Genomic DNA, 15,572 nt, shown 5'->3' with positions numbered 1-15,572 from the left:
AACTCTTTTTCTTTATTTTATCAATAGATTTTGAAATAAGAAAAATTTACTAGCAATTCATGTCGTTCTCACTAAAGAAAGTCCATATTCATGTGAAATGAAGATAAATATAATACTCGCGTCTCTGTTACAACACAAAAATTCTACCTAGAAATGCTTTGAGTCAAATCATATAAGAAAGTAAAGTATAGATACTGTATACTTTAGTTCCCTGGGATTGTAGTTCAATTGGTTAGAGCACCGCCTTGTCAAGGCGGAAGTTGCGGGTTTGAGCCCCGTCAGTCCCGACGGATCCAATAATCCATAAATATATCAATGGATCTTTCCACTTTTTTGGAAAAGAACAACAATAGAATTTCACTTTCAATAGGAAGTCTTTGGATGATTCTTAGGTCTTTTTTTATTCTTTTTGAGTTTATTTTCTTCTCATTTTCAAACAAATAGAAAAATTTCCATTACTTGAACTAGAACTAATTCCTAAAACAGATATGTGGCTTAGTACTAGAAAATTTTTTGATTGGTAAGATTCTATTTAGGATTTCAAAAGATAACATAGTAGGTCTGGTTTTTCAATTTCTCGCGTCTATCTAATGGAATCAAATTCCAGATGTTTCTCGGGAGTACATGTATAAATCGAATTTGTTTCTTGTACAACACCAAATTTTTTATTAAAATTACCTTGACAAAATACTTTTCAGATTGATCCCGTTTCCTTCTATTTTTTGTTTTTGGATTTTTGTAACTAGTGGAAGTGGAAACGAAAAAGTGAAACTTCATTAGATGATTGATTGTAAAAGAAAGACGTCAGCATCTGGAAAAAAGAGTAAAAAAGAACGATAACTTAAGGGAATTCTTGATTAGATAACAAATTCCATTTTTCTTTTTTTGTTTTCAGTATGGATAAAAGAGCTTTCTATGGTATACTTTTCAATTCGCGACGGCGAATTGATATGATAGCTCATATATTGTTATTCCTGATATTAATCTGATTCAATATCATCAACAGATAAAATTTGGATCATCTCTGTGGGATTAAATCCCGAGTTAATGGTACGTAAAAAAACGATAAGATTATGGAAGTAAATATTCTCGCATTTATCTATGTAAAAACGGTTAGCCAGAATGATTAATTTGAATGAAACTTGATTTCGTAGTTCTTTAACAGATTCCAATTGCGTTTCTTAACTGAAACGAGCAGGAGCGAATTAGTAATATTCGATGAGAGCTGATAGTATGGTAGAAAGATTCATATGAATCTTTCTACCATACTATCAATTAGATTAGTCTTTTTTCGTGTAAGACGCTGTACTATAAACTATAATTTATGATAAAGATACAAACTTAATCCCAAAACCTGCCGAAAGAATCAACGAAAAAAAAGTAAAGTTTGGTATATATTAAGAAAAAACCAAATTAGTAATCTTTTTTTATCATTGCCAACCCAAGAAGGAAAGTAATTGAATTGATTGGTTGGTGGATAGATGCTCGAAAGAGTTCGATGGTATGAAAACTTCTTTGAATTTTGCAATCAAATATTGAAACAAAAGAGATCCGCTGTTCTCCATTATAATAAAACTTATCTAATTGAATTTTGATAAGAGTCAATTCGTGGAAATTTCAGAAAAATTCAATTAGATAAATTTCCTATCATCTATATCTCCGTTCGAAATATAAACGTGGGAATTATTGAAATATCTTTTTTATTGACATTATTATCTTTAAATACACTTTGCGAAGCGATCGATAAAACAAATGATAATGATACAGTTTTATTCCTCAACGAAACTCAATTAGTATTTCTAGAGTCCACTTCTTCCCCATACTACAAGCGAAAGAGAAAATGTAAAGACTACCATTAAAGCAGCCCAAGCGAGACTTGCAATATCCATGTGAATTATGTCCCCTATTTCTATGAATATGAAGGAATTTTTCCTTTATTGTTTCATAATAATAGTGAAATTCCTAGTACAGAGTCAAAATTTTTTGGGATTATTCCTTTAATGAACTAATCCAATACCTGAATACTCAGCTCAGAGACTCTTTCGAGTTTGTATACAAACTATATTACGCTTTTCTTTGTCCACAATTGGAAATTGGTTAGATATTCCCTCCCGCCGACTTCAAGGCCCAGTCAGTAATCACGTCAATAGGACTGGAAGGGAATGGAGAGTTTTCGATAGTCCTTCTACTACTTACTAAAAGTCAAATCTTTTCTTGAATCCTAGACACAAAAATTTATAGAACTTTCTTTTTTGAGAACCCCACAAATACAAGTACGTACCAAGAGACCTCTTCTTCTCCTTCCCCTCGGCCGACGAAGAATTCGGGGAGTTATCGATTATAGCAGTTGATAAGGGAGTTCGAGTCTTTTGTTAATTAGAATCAGGCGACACCCGGATTTGAACTGGGGAACAAGGATTTGCAGTCCTCCGCCTTACCACTCGGCCATGCCGCCAAAACGATATAAAATAGACGATACTTAAATAGTCCCTTTTGGGGGTTGATTACTGCACTTCGTTTTTTATTTATTTTATTGGACTTACATTTTGAATCTCTTTTCCGTGGTTGCCCTTCCACTACTTACTAAAAGCGTAATCTTTCTTTTTTTTGTTTTGATTCGATTCAGACAAAAAATTACGGACTTTCAGTCAAAATTCATGATAAACACGATAAATTGGAACCATTAACTATTGGCTTGACTGCGGTTTCATGAACGATTCGTAAATTTTGATTTCAAATTATGTTTACCTAATGACATAAGAAAATCCAAAGAATAACTAATCAGTATTGCATCTTTTCAAGAAAAAATCGAAAACTCTTTATTTCCGTTTTTCTTTTTCTCAATTGCAATTATAACAAGAATTATGAGTATATGTAAACCCCAGAACCAGAACAAAAATTACACAGACGACAGTCAAGATCTTATATATGATATATAGATATCTGCACGTGGTTAAATTGACTATTTAATAGAATAAACATAACCCGCTTTACAATACAACGATATTTTAGTAATTCTACAAATAGAGTACTAAGATAGGTAAAAATATCTCTTTTCTACGCAAATCCCTTTTGTAACAATACAAAAGGGCCAAAAAGATTGATTAAATAAATGAACTCTTTATTGTTTCTGATTATTATGTCTTTATCTCGGCGAAGGGATCAAATCCTGCATCTGTTTCGTTTTTGGTATCCAATTGGGTTGGAATATGTAATATCATAATAATGGTAGAAATAGAACTGATATTCTATACTAAAACTCAATTTTATAAATCGAATTTAAGTTAAGTAGAAGTAGCAGAATTCTTTTTATTAAGAATGTTTTATCAATTCCTTTCCTTTTGCATTTGTTACATTTTCAAATTTGAGTAGAAACTTTTCTGTATTCCCCCCTTCATACATATTTCATACATTCAATACATGCTCCTATATGAATATATAGTTTTTGTGTCAAATTTTATGTGATTTAGTAAATAGAATTTAAATTCCATCAGAGATAGATCGGTCTATATGATTCAACGAAGAATGAGCCAAAAATGGGATTTTTCAATAAATGGGGAATTGCATGCAAATGCTACGGGATGGAAATGAGGGAATGTCTACAATCCCTGAATTTAATCAGATACAATTTGAAGGATTTTGGAGGTTCATTGATCAGGGTTTAACGGAAGAACTTTATAAGTTTCCAAAAATGGAAGATACAGACCAAGAAATTGAATTTCAATTATTTGTGGAAACATATCAATTAGCAGAGCCCGTGATAAAAGAAAAAGATGCTATATATAAATCAATTACATATTCTTCGGAATTATATGTGTCCGCAGGATTAATTTGGAAAATCAGCAGGGCGATGCAAGAACAAACAATTTTGATTGGAAATATTCCTCTCATGAATTCCCTGGGAACTTTTATAGTAAATGGAATATACAGAATTGTGATCAATCAAATATTGCAAAGCCCGGGTATTTATTACCGATCCGAATTGGACCATAACGGAATTTCAGTCTATACCGGCACCATAATATCAGATTGGGGAGGAAGATCAGAATTAGAGATTGATAGAAAGGCAAGGATATGGGCCCGGGTGAGTAGGAAACAGAAAATATCTATTTTAGTTCTATCATCAGCTATGGGGTCGAATCTCAGCGAAATTCTGGATAATGTTTTCTACCCGGAAATTTTCTTGTCTTTTTTGAATGATAAGGAGAAAAAAAAAATTGGGTCAAAAGAAAATGCTATTTTGGAGTTTTATCAACAATTTGCTTGTGTAGGTGGGGATCCGGTATTTTCGGAATCCTTATGTAAGGATTTACAAAAAAAATTCTTTCAACAAAGATGCGAATTAGGAAGGATTGGTCGACGAAATATGAACTGGCGACTGAACCTGGATATACCCGAAACCAATACGTTTTTGTTACCGCGGGATATATTGGCAGCTGCGGATCATTTGATTGGAATGAAATTCGGAATGGGTACACTTGATGATATGAATCATTTGAAACATAAACGTATTCGGTCTGTCGCAGATCTCTTACAAGATCAATTCGGATTGGCTCTAGTTCGTTTAGAAAATGTGGTTCGAGGAACTATATGTGGAGCAATTCGGCATAAATTAATACCGACTCCTCAGATTTTGGTAAATTCAACCCCATTAACAAGTTTTGAATTTTTTTTGGATTACATCCATTATCTCAAGTTTTGGGTCGAACTAATCCCTTGACGCAAATCGTTCATGGGAGAAAGTTTTCGGATATGAGATATCCATCCTAGTCACTATGGACGTATTTGCCCAATTGACACGTCTGAAGGAATCAATGTTGGGCTTATTGGGTCCTTAGCAATTCATGCGAGGATTGGTCCTTGGGGGTCTCTAGAAAGTCCTTATTATGAAATTTCTAAAAGACCAAAAGGAGTGCATATGCTTTATTTATCACCAAGCAGGGATGAATACTATATGTTAGCGTCCGGAAATTCTTTGGCCCTGAATCAAGGTATTCAGGAGGAACAGGTTGTTCCAGCTCGATACCTTCAAGAATTCCTGACTATTGCGTGGGAACAGGTTCATTTTCGAAGTATCTTTTCCTTCCAATATTTTTCTATTGAAGCTTCCCTCATTCCTTTTATCGAGCACAATGATGCAAATTGAGCTTTAATGAGCTTTAATATGCAACGTCAAGCAGTCCCGCTTTCTCAGTCCGAGAAGTGCATTGTTGGAACTGGGTTGGAACGCCAAGCGGCTTTAGATTCAGGAGTTCTCGCTATAGCTGAACAGGAAGGAAATATCATTTCTACCAACACTGACAAGATTGTTTTATCAGGCAATGGGAATACTCAAAGTATTCCATTAGTTATGTATCAACGTTCCAACAAAAATACTTGTATGCATAAAAAACCCCAGATTCCACGGGGGAAATGGGTTAAAAAGGGACAATTTTTAGCAGATGGTGTCGTTACAGTTAGTGGTGAACTAGCTTTGGGAAAAAACGTATTAGTAGCTTATATGCCGTGGGAAGGTTACAATTTTGAAGATGCGGTGCTCATTAGTGAGCGTCTTATGTATGAAGAGATTTATACTTCTTTTCACATACGAAAATATGAAATTCAGACTTATGTGACAAGTCAAGGGCCAGAAAAGGTCACTTGCGAAATACCGCATTTAGAAGCTCATTTACTCCGCAATTTAGACAAAAATGGAATTGTGAGGTTGGGGTCATGGGTAGAAACAGGTGATATTTTATTAGGTAAATTAACGCCTCAGATGGCAAAAGAATCATCGTATGCCCCCGAAGATAGATTATTACGAGCTATACTTGGCATTCAGGTATCCACATCAAAGGAAACTTGTCTAAAACTACCTATAGGTGGTAGGGGCCGAGTTATTGATGTGAGATGGATCCAGAAAAAGGGGGGTTCTAGTTATAATCCAGAAATGATTCATGTATATATTTTACAGAAACGCGAAATCAAAGTAGGCGATAAAGTAGCTGGAAGACATGGAAATAAGGGTATCATTTCCAGAATTTTGCCTAGACAAGATATGCCTTATTTGCAAGACGGAAGACCTGTTGATATGATTTTTAACCCATTAGGAGTACCTTTACGAATGAATGTAGGACAAATATTTGAATGTTCGCTCGGGTTAGTGGGGAGTTTGCTAGATCGACATTATCAAATAGCACCTTTTGATGAAAGATATGAGCAGGAGGCTTCAAGAAAAATAGTGTTTTCTGAATTATATGAAGCCAGTAAGCAAAGAGCGAATCCATGGGTATTTGAACCCGAGTATCCGGGAAAGAGTCAAATATTTGATTGAAGAACGGGGGATCCTTTTGAACAACCTGTTATAATAGGAAATCCTTATATATTGAAATTAATTCATCAAGTTGATGATAAAATACATGGACGTTCAAGTGGACATTATGCGCTTGTTACACAACAACCCCTTCGAGGAAGAGCCAAGCAAGGAGGACAGCGGGTAGGAGAAATGGAGGTTTGGGCTCTAGAAGGATTTGGTGTTGCTCATATTTTACAAGAGATGCTTACTTATAAATCGGATCATATTAAAGCTCGGAAGGAAGTACTTGGTACAACGATCATTGGGGGAAAAATACCTAACCCAGAAGATGCTCCAGAATCTTTTCGACTGCTCGTTCGAGAACTACGATCTTTGGCTCTAGAACTGAATCATTTCCTTGTATCTGAGAGGAATTTCCAGATTAATAGGATGGAAGCTTAATCGGAATAAATTCGAATTTTTTTTTCTACGATCGATCAGTATAAACATCAATAACTCCGAATTGGATCAGTTTCTCCTGAACAAATAAGTGCTTGGGCCACAAAAATCCTACCTAATGGAGAGATAGTTGGAGAGGTAACAAAACCCTATACTTTTTATTATAAAACCAATAAACCAGAAAAAGATGGATTATTTTGCGAAAGAATTTTTGGGCCTATAAAAAGTGGGATTTGTGCTTGTGGAAATTATCGAGTAATCAGAGATGAAAAAGAAGACCCAAAATTTTGTGAACAATGCGGAGTCGAATTTGTTGATTCTCGAATACGAAGGTATCAAATGGGCTGTATTAAATTGGCATGCCCGGTAACCCACGTGTGGTATTTGAAACGTCTTCCTAGTTATATCGCGAATTTTTTAGATAAACCTCTTAAAGAATTAGAGGGCCTAGTATACTACGATGTGTGATTTGATCGAAACTATGATTTTACAGATTCGGAATGAGAAACTGTCATTCCATTCAATATAAAGGGGATGCCCTGGCTCTAACATGTCTCTTGGGGGAGGAACATGAAGCTCAGAATTATGGGTGTATTCAATACTCCCAAATAAAAAGGGAATTGATCCATGGTCGATTTTGTGACAAAGAAATAAGAATTTCTAGTTGTACCTCGTAAAAAAAAGAAGTCTTTTTTTTGTTTTTGTGGAATTAACCATTCTTTTTCATTTAGAAAGAAATTATGTTCATGTAAACAAGCACATATGTTATGGTTACAAGAGTCTATCTGTCACATATAGGCTATAATTTAAAGGCATCGTAGTCTTACCGTCGAGGTGAAGTCGTGACCTAAAAGATCGAATAGAGCAATACATAAACAAGTAAATTCCTTCTGAACTTCAAGTTCCTTCTTTTTTTTCTTTTAAAGGGATTCCTTATTCGAAGGGAGGTAGACTACTCAAGACTTTCGCAGTTCATTTTTGTTGTAATTTAATTGCATAAAATTTACAAAAAAATAAAGAAAAGAAGAATGAATCAAGGAAATGATTTTTAGTTTTCAATGAAACTTGAGTAAGGAGTAGATCTTTTTGTTTGGAGATTTTCTAGAATTTATTTGAAAGCGAGAATTTCTTTCTTTATTTGTTTACTGTAACTACTTGAGCCGGGAAAGGGGAAACTTTCACGTCCGGCTTTGAAGGGGGGCGATCTTATAGGATAGGATCCTATCCCAATTTTTCATTTGCTAGGCCTATAGCGAAAAAACCTACTTTTTTACGATTACGCGGTTTATTCGAATATGAAATCCAATCCTGGAAATACAGCATCCCCCTTTTTTTTACTACCCAAGGTTTTGATACATTTCGAAATAGAGAAATATCTACCGGAGTAGGCGCTATTCGAGAACAATTAGCCGATTTGGATTTGCGCATTATTATAGATTATTCATTCGCGGAATGGAAAGAGTTAGGGGAAGAAGGGTCCACAGGAAATGAATGGGAAGACCGAAAAGTTGGAAGAAGAAAGGATTTTTTAGTTAGACGCATGGAATTAGCTAAGAATTTTATTCGAACAAATATAGAACCAGAATGGATGATTTTGTGTCTATTACCGGTTCTTCCTCCCGAATTGAGACCGATCATTCAGCTAGATGGAGGTAAATTAATGAGTTCGGATATTAATGAACTTTATAGAAGAGTCATCTATCGGAACAATACTCTTACTGATTTATTATCAACAAGTAGATCTACGCCGGGAGAATTAGTAATGTGTCAGGAGAAATTGGTACAAGAAGCCGTAAATACACTTCTTGATAATGGAATCCGTGGACAACCAATGAGGGATGGTCATAATAAAGTTTACAAGTCATTTTCAGATGTAATTGAGGGGAAAGAGGGAAGATTTCGTGAGACTTTACTTGGTAAACGGGTCGATTATTCCGGTCGTTCTGTCATTGTCGTAGGTCCTTCACTTTCATTACATCGATGTGGATTGCCTCGTGAAATTGCAATAGAGCTCTTCCAGACATTTGTAATTCGTGGTCTAATTAGGCAACATCTTGTTTCGAACATAGGGGTTGCTAAGCGTAAAATTCGGGAAAAAGAGCCGGTTGTATGGAAAATACTCCAAGAAGTTATGCAGGGGCATCTTGTATTGTTAAATAGAGCGCCCACCCTGCATAGATTGGGTATCCAGGCGTTCCAACCTAATTTAGTGGAAGGGCGCGCTATTTGTTTACATCCGTTAGTTTGTAAAGGATTCAATGCAGACTTTGATGGGGATCAAATGGCTGTTCATGTACCTTTATCTTTGGAGGCTCAAGCGGAGGCTCGTTTACTTATGTTTTCTCATATGAATCTTTTGTCTCCGGCTATTGGGGATCCCATTACCGTACCAACCCAAGATATGCTTATTAGACTCTATATATTAATGGGTAGGAGTCGTCGAGGTATTTGTGCAAATAGATATAATCCATGGAATCACAAAACCTATCAAAATGAAAGAATTGATGATAATAATTCTAAATATATTAAAGAACCCTTTTTTTGTAATTCCTATGATGCAATTGGAGCTTATCGTCAGAAAAGAATCCGTTTAGATAGTCCTTTGTGGCTCCGGTGGCAGCTAGATCAACGCATTATTGCTTCAAAAGAAGCTCCCATTGAAGTTCACTATGAATCTTTGGGCACCTATCATGAGATTTATGCGCATTATCTAATAAAAAGAAGTGTCAAAAAAGAAATTTTTTTTATATACATTCGAACTACTGTTGGTCATATTTCACTTTATCGAGAAATTGAAGAAGCTATACAAGGATTTTGTCAAGCCTGCGCATAGGGTACTAAATCATATCGTATTTTTGGAATTCGAGTCTTTCGGGTTCAACTAGGATCATAATTTGTGAATTTTTAGGTGAATTAAGATCAAGAAAAGGAAGTTTTCTAATCACTAACTCAACCCCATTCATTGTCGAATCCTACTCAACGGAATATGGAGGTACTTATGGCAGAACGGGCCAATTTGGTCTTTCACAATAAAGCGATAGATGGAACTGCCATGAAACGACTTATTAGTAGATTAATAGATCACTTTGGAATGGCCTATACGTCACACATCCTGGATCAACTAAAGACTCTGGGTTTCCAGCAAGCCACTGCTACATCCATTTCATTAGGAATTGATGATCTTTTAACAATACCTTCGAAAGGATGGCTAGTCCAAGATGCTGAGCAGCAAAGTTTGATTTTGGAAAAACACCACCATTATGGGAATATCCATGCGGTAGAAAAATTACGTCAATCCATTGAGATATGGTATTCTACAAGTGAATATTTGAGACAAGAAATGAATCCCAATTTTAGGATGACTGACCCTTATAATCCAGTCCATATAATGTCTTTTTCGGGGGCTAGAGGAAATGTGTCTCAGGTCCATCAATTAGTAGGTATGAGAAGATTAATGTCGGATCCGCAAGGACAAATGATTGATTTACCTATTCAAAGCAATTTGCGCGAAGGACTCTCTTTAACAGAATATATAATTTCTTGCTACGGAGCCCGTAAAGGGTTGTGGATACTGCTGTACGAACATCCGATGCTGGATATCTCACGCGCAGGCTTGTCGAAGTAGTTCAACATATTGTTGTACGTAGAAGAGATTGTGGGACCCTTCGAGATATTTCGGTAAATCCTCGAAACGGTACGATGCCGGAAAAAATTTTGATCCAAACATTAATTGGTCGTGTATTAGCAGACCATATATATGGGTTCACGGTGCATTGCCACTCGAAATCAAGATATCGGGGTTGGACTTGTCAATCGATTCATAACGCTTCGAACCCAACCAATACCCATTCGAACTCCTTTTACTTATAGAAGTGCGTCTTGGATCTGTCGCTTATGTTATGGCCGGAGTCCTACTCACGGCGACCTGGTTGAATTGGGAGAAGCTGTAGGTATTATTGCGGGCCAATCCATTGGGGAACCTGGTACTCAACTAGCATTAAGAAATTTTCATACGGGCGGAGTATTCACAGGAGGTACTGCAGAACATGTACGAGCTCCTTCTAATGGAAAAACACAATTCAATGAAGATTTGGTTCATCCTACACGTACACGTCATGGACACCCTGCTTTTCTATGTTATATCGACTTATATGTCACTATTGAGAGTGAAGATATTCTACATAATGTGACTATTCCCCCAAAAAGTTTTCTTTTAGTTCAAAATGATCAATATGTTGAATCCGAACAAGTGATTGCTGAAATTCGCGCGGGGACATCCACCTTGAATTTTAAGGAAAGGGTTAGAAAACATATTTATTCTGATTCAGAAGGAGAAATGCACTGGAGTACCGATGTGTACCATGCACCCGAATTTACATATGGTAATGTTCATCTCTTACCAAAAACAAGCCATTTATGGATATTATCAGGAAAGCCGTACAGATCCAGTGTAGTCCCCTTTTCGCTCTCCAAGGATAAAGATCAAATGAACACTCATTCTATTTCTTTCGAACAAATATATATTTCGAATTCCTCAGTCACTACCAATCAAGTAAAAGATAAATTACCGGACTCTTTTAGTAAAAAACAGGATAGGATTCCCTATTATTCAAAACTTAATCGAATCGGTCATTGTAATCTCATATATCTTGCAAAAAATTTGGATTTATTGGCAAAGAAACGATGAAATAGATTCATTATTCCATTTCAAGTGAGTCAAGAACGAAAAAAAGAATTAATGCCCCTTTCCGGTATCTCGATTGAAATACCCATAATTGGAATTTTCCGTCGAAATTGTATTTTTGCTTATTTCGATGATCCTCGATACCGAAGAAAAAGTTCGGGAATTACTAAATATGGGACTATAAAGATGCATTCAGTCGTTAAAAAAGAAGATTTGATTGAGTATCGAGGAGTCAAAGAATTTCGACCAAAATACCAAGAAAGTCGATCGGTTTTTTTTCATTCCTGAAGAAGTTCATATCTTACCCGGATCTTCGTCCATACTGGTACGCATCAACTGTATCATTGGAGTTGATACGCAGATTACTTTAAATAAAAGAAGCCAAGTAGCTGGAGTGGTCCGAATGGAGAGGAAAAAAAAAAATTGAACTTAAAATTTTTTCGGGAGATATCCTTCTTCCTGGGGAGGCAGATAAGATATCTCGACACAGTGGCATTTTGATCCCACCAAGCAAGACAAATTCCAAGGACTCACAAAATTTGAAAAATTGGATTCATGTCCAACGGATCACCCCTACTAAGAGAAAATATTTTGTTTTGGTTCGACCCGTAGTCCCGTATGAAATAACGGACGGTATCAATTTAGCAACACTTTTCCCTCAGGATTTGTTGCAGGAAAGGGATAATGTGCAACTTCGAGTTGTCAATTATATCCTTTATGGAAATGGCAAAGTCACTCGAGGAATTTCTGACACAAATATTCAATTAGTACGTACTTGTTTAGTATTGAATTGGAATCAAGAAAAAAAAGGTTCTTCTATCGAAGAGGCCCGCACTTCCTTTGTTGAAGTAAGAACAAATGGTATGATTCGAGACTTCGTAAAGGTCAATTTAGCGAAATCCGCTATTTCATATATTGGTAAAAGGAATGATCCATCATCTGAAAAAAAAGAGGGAGCAGATCCTACCAATATGAATCCATTTTATTCCATTTATTCAAAGACAAAACTTCAAAAATCATTTAACCAAAATCAAGTAACTGTTCGTACGTTGTTGGGGATAAACAAGGAATGTCCATTTTTTATAATTTTGTCATCATCCAATTGTTTTCGACTAGGCCCATTACCATTCAAGGGTGTAAAATATCACAAAGAATCAATTAAAAAAGATCCCCCAATTCCAATCAGGAATTTGTTAGGTCCGTTAGGAGCAGCCCTTCAAATTGCGCATTTTTTTTCATTTTACCATTTAGTAACTCATAATCAGATCTTGGTAACTAATTATTTGCAACTTGAGAATTTAAAACAAACCTTTCACCTACTTAAATTTCAATATTATTTAATAGACGAAACTCGAAGAATTTATAATCCCGATCCATGCAGTAACATCATTTTGAATCCATTCAAATTGCATTGGTATTTTCTTCATTATAATTTTTGTGAAGAGATATCCACAAAAATTTATCTTGGACAATTTGTTTGTGAAAATGTATGTATAACAAAAAAAGGAACGCACCTAAAATCGGGTCAAGTTCTAATTGTTCAATTTGACTCTGTAGTAATAAGATCGGCTAAGCCCTATTTGGCTACTCCAGGAGCAACAGTTCATGGTCATTATGGAGAAATCATTAACGAAGGGGATACATTAGTTACATTTATATATGAAAAATCTAGGTCTGGTGACATCACGCAAGGCCTTCCAAAAGTGGAGCAAGTCTTAGAAGGTCGTTCGATTGATTCAATATCGATGAATCTAGAAAAGAGGATTGATGGTTGGAACGAACGTTTAACAAAAATTTTTGGAAGTCCTTGGGAATTCTTGATTGGGGCTAAGCTAACTATAGCGCAAAGTCGTATTTCGTTGGTTAACAAGATCCAAAAGGTTTATCGATCACAAGGGGTGCAGATCCATAATAGGCATATAGAAATTATTGTACGTCAAATAACATCAAAAGTCTTGGTTTCCGAAGATGGAATGTCTAATGTTATTTTACCTGGAGAACTAATTGGATTGTTTCGGGCGGAACGAACGGGACGCGCTTTGAAAGAAGCGATATGTTACCGAGCTACTTTATTGGGAATAACGAGAGCATCTCTGAATACTCAAAGTTTATATCCGAAGCCAGTTTTCAGGAAACTGCTCGAGTTTTAGCAAAAGCGGCTCTCCGAGGCCGTATCGATTGGTTGAAAGGACTAAAAGAAAACGTTGTTCTAGGGGGGATGATACCCGTTGGTACCGGATTCAAAGGATTCATACACCATTCAAGTCAACATAAGGACATTCCCTTGAAAACAAAAAAAAAATAATCGATTCTAGAGAAAAATGGGAGATATTTTGTTTTACTACCGAGAATTAGTTGATTCTTGTCTTTCAAAGAATTTCCGTGATAGATCAAAACAACAATGATTTTGGGGGTTTCAAAAATAGAAGAAATTCATCTTTTTTATCTTTTATGTATTTGTTATGGTTATTTAATTTAGTAATAAAATAAAGAAATTAAAAAATGACGAATAGAAAGGAATTAATGGTTAGGGTTGTATATCAACGACCAATTCGCGGTAGAGCGGTAGAAAAGAAGGTTCCGTTGGAACAATTTTGTATTTCAGAATACCTCATCTCTTTAATTTAATGAAAAAAAGAGAAAGTTTGGGGAGAAATGACAAGCAGATATAGGAACATCCATTTGGAAGAGATGATGGAAGCGGGAGTTCATTTTGGTCACGGTACTCGGAAATGGAATCCTAGAATGTCGCCTTATATCTCCGCAAAATGTAAAGGTATTCATATTATAAATCTTACTAGAACTGCGCGTTTTTTATCAGAGGCTTGCGATTTAGTTTTTGACGCATCAAGTAGAGGAAAACAATTTTTAATTGTTGGGATAAAAAATAAAGCAGCTGACTCAGTAGCACGGGCTGCAATAAGGGCTCGCTGTCATTATGTTAATAAAAAGTGGCTTGGCGGTATGTTAACTAATTGGTCCACAACAGAAACGAGACTTCATAAATTCAGGGACTTGAGAATGGAACAAACGGCAGGGAGACTCGCTCGTCTTGCAAAGAGAGATGCAGCGGTGGTGAAGAGACAATTATCTCACTTGCAAACATATCTAGGTGGGATCAAATATATGACAGGATTACCAGATATTATAATCATCGTTGATCAACACGAAGAATATACGGCTCTTCGAGAATGTATAACTTTGGGAATTTCAACGATTTGTTTAATCGATACAAATTGTGATCCTGATCTTGCAGATATTTCGATTCCCGCAAACGATGACGCTATAGCTTCAATTCGATTAATTCTTACCAAATTAATATTTGCAATTTGCGAAGGCCGTTCTAGCTATATAAGAAACCCCTGATTCATAATAAAATTAAAAATCGACTTCCTAAACTTTATATCGGTTAATAGATCTTGAATCTCAAAAACTTGTTAAAAATAACAGGATATATTATGGAATTAATCAGTATCCAAAATAGAAAATGAAAATTAAAGTAGCCAAGTCGAGAAAGAGTTCGTTTAATCAAAATAATTTTTTTAAGTTATATTTCTGTTAGAGGACAATATGAATATTCTATCATATTCAATCAACCAGCTAAAGGGGTTATATGATATATCTGGTGTGGAAGTGGGTCAACATTTCTATTGGCAAATAGGAAGTTTCCAAATCCACGGCCAGGTACTTATAACTTCTTGGGTTGTAATTGCTATCTTATTAGGTTCAGCTGCAATAGCTGTTCGGAGTCCACTAACGATTCCGACTGGAGGTCAAATTTTTTTTGAATATGTCCTTGAATTCATCCGAGACGTGAGCAAAACTCAAATTGGAGTAGAATATCGCCCTTGGGTTCCCTTTATTGGGACTATGTTTCTATTTATTTTTGTTTCTAATTGGTCAGGGGCTCTTTTACCTTGGAAAATCATACAGCTACCTCACGGGGAGTTAGCCGCACTCACGAATGATATAAATACTACTGTTGCTTTAGCTTTACTCACGTCAGTTGCCTATTTCTATGCGGGTCATACAAAAAAAGGATTAGGTTATTTTGGTAAATACATTCAACCACCTCCAATTCTTTTGCCCATTAACATCTTAGAAGATTTCACAAAACCTCTATCACTTAGTTTTTGACTTTTCGGAAATATATTA

At 35.7% G+C, this 15,572-nt stretch overlaps 2 non-coding genes across 2 annotated transcripts; one reads left to right on the top strand and one right to left on the bottom strand.

Annotated features, from left to right (window-relative positions):
* The first annotated feature begins 213 nt into the window (after positions 1 to 213).
* TRNAD-GUC lies at positions 214 to 287 on the top strand. The gene has a single exon. It is a non-coding gene; the product is annotated as a tRNA-Asp (tRNA).
* A 2,097-nt stretch (positions 288 to 2,384) lies between these two features.
* Positions 2,385 to 2,455, bottom strand: TRNAC-GCA. Its single transcript has one exon. It is a non-coding gene; the product is annotated as a tRNA-Cys (tRNA).
* Between the last annotated feature and the right edge of the window lie 13,117 nt (positions 2,456 to 15,572).

This window comes from Chenopodium quinoa, unplaced genomic scaffold, assembly GCF_001683475.1.
Source record: "Chenopodium quinoa cultivar QQ74 unplaced genomic scaffold, ASM168347v1, whole genome shotgun sequence".
NCBI classification, from domain to species: domain Eukaryota; kingdom Viridiplantae; phylum Streptophyta; class Magnoliopsida; order Caryophyllales; family Amaranthaceae; genus Chenopodium; species Chenopodium quinoa.
The sequence above is the reverse complement of the archived record's forward strand: the minus strand, read 5'-3'. Positions and strand labels throughout refer to the sequence as shown.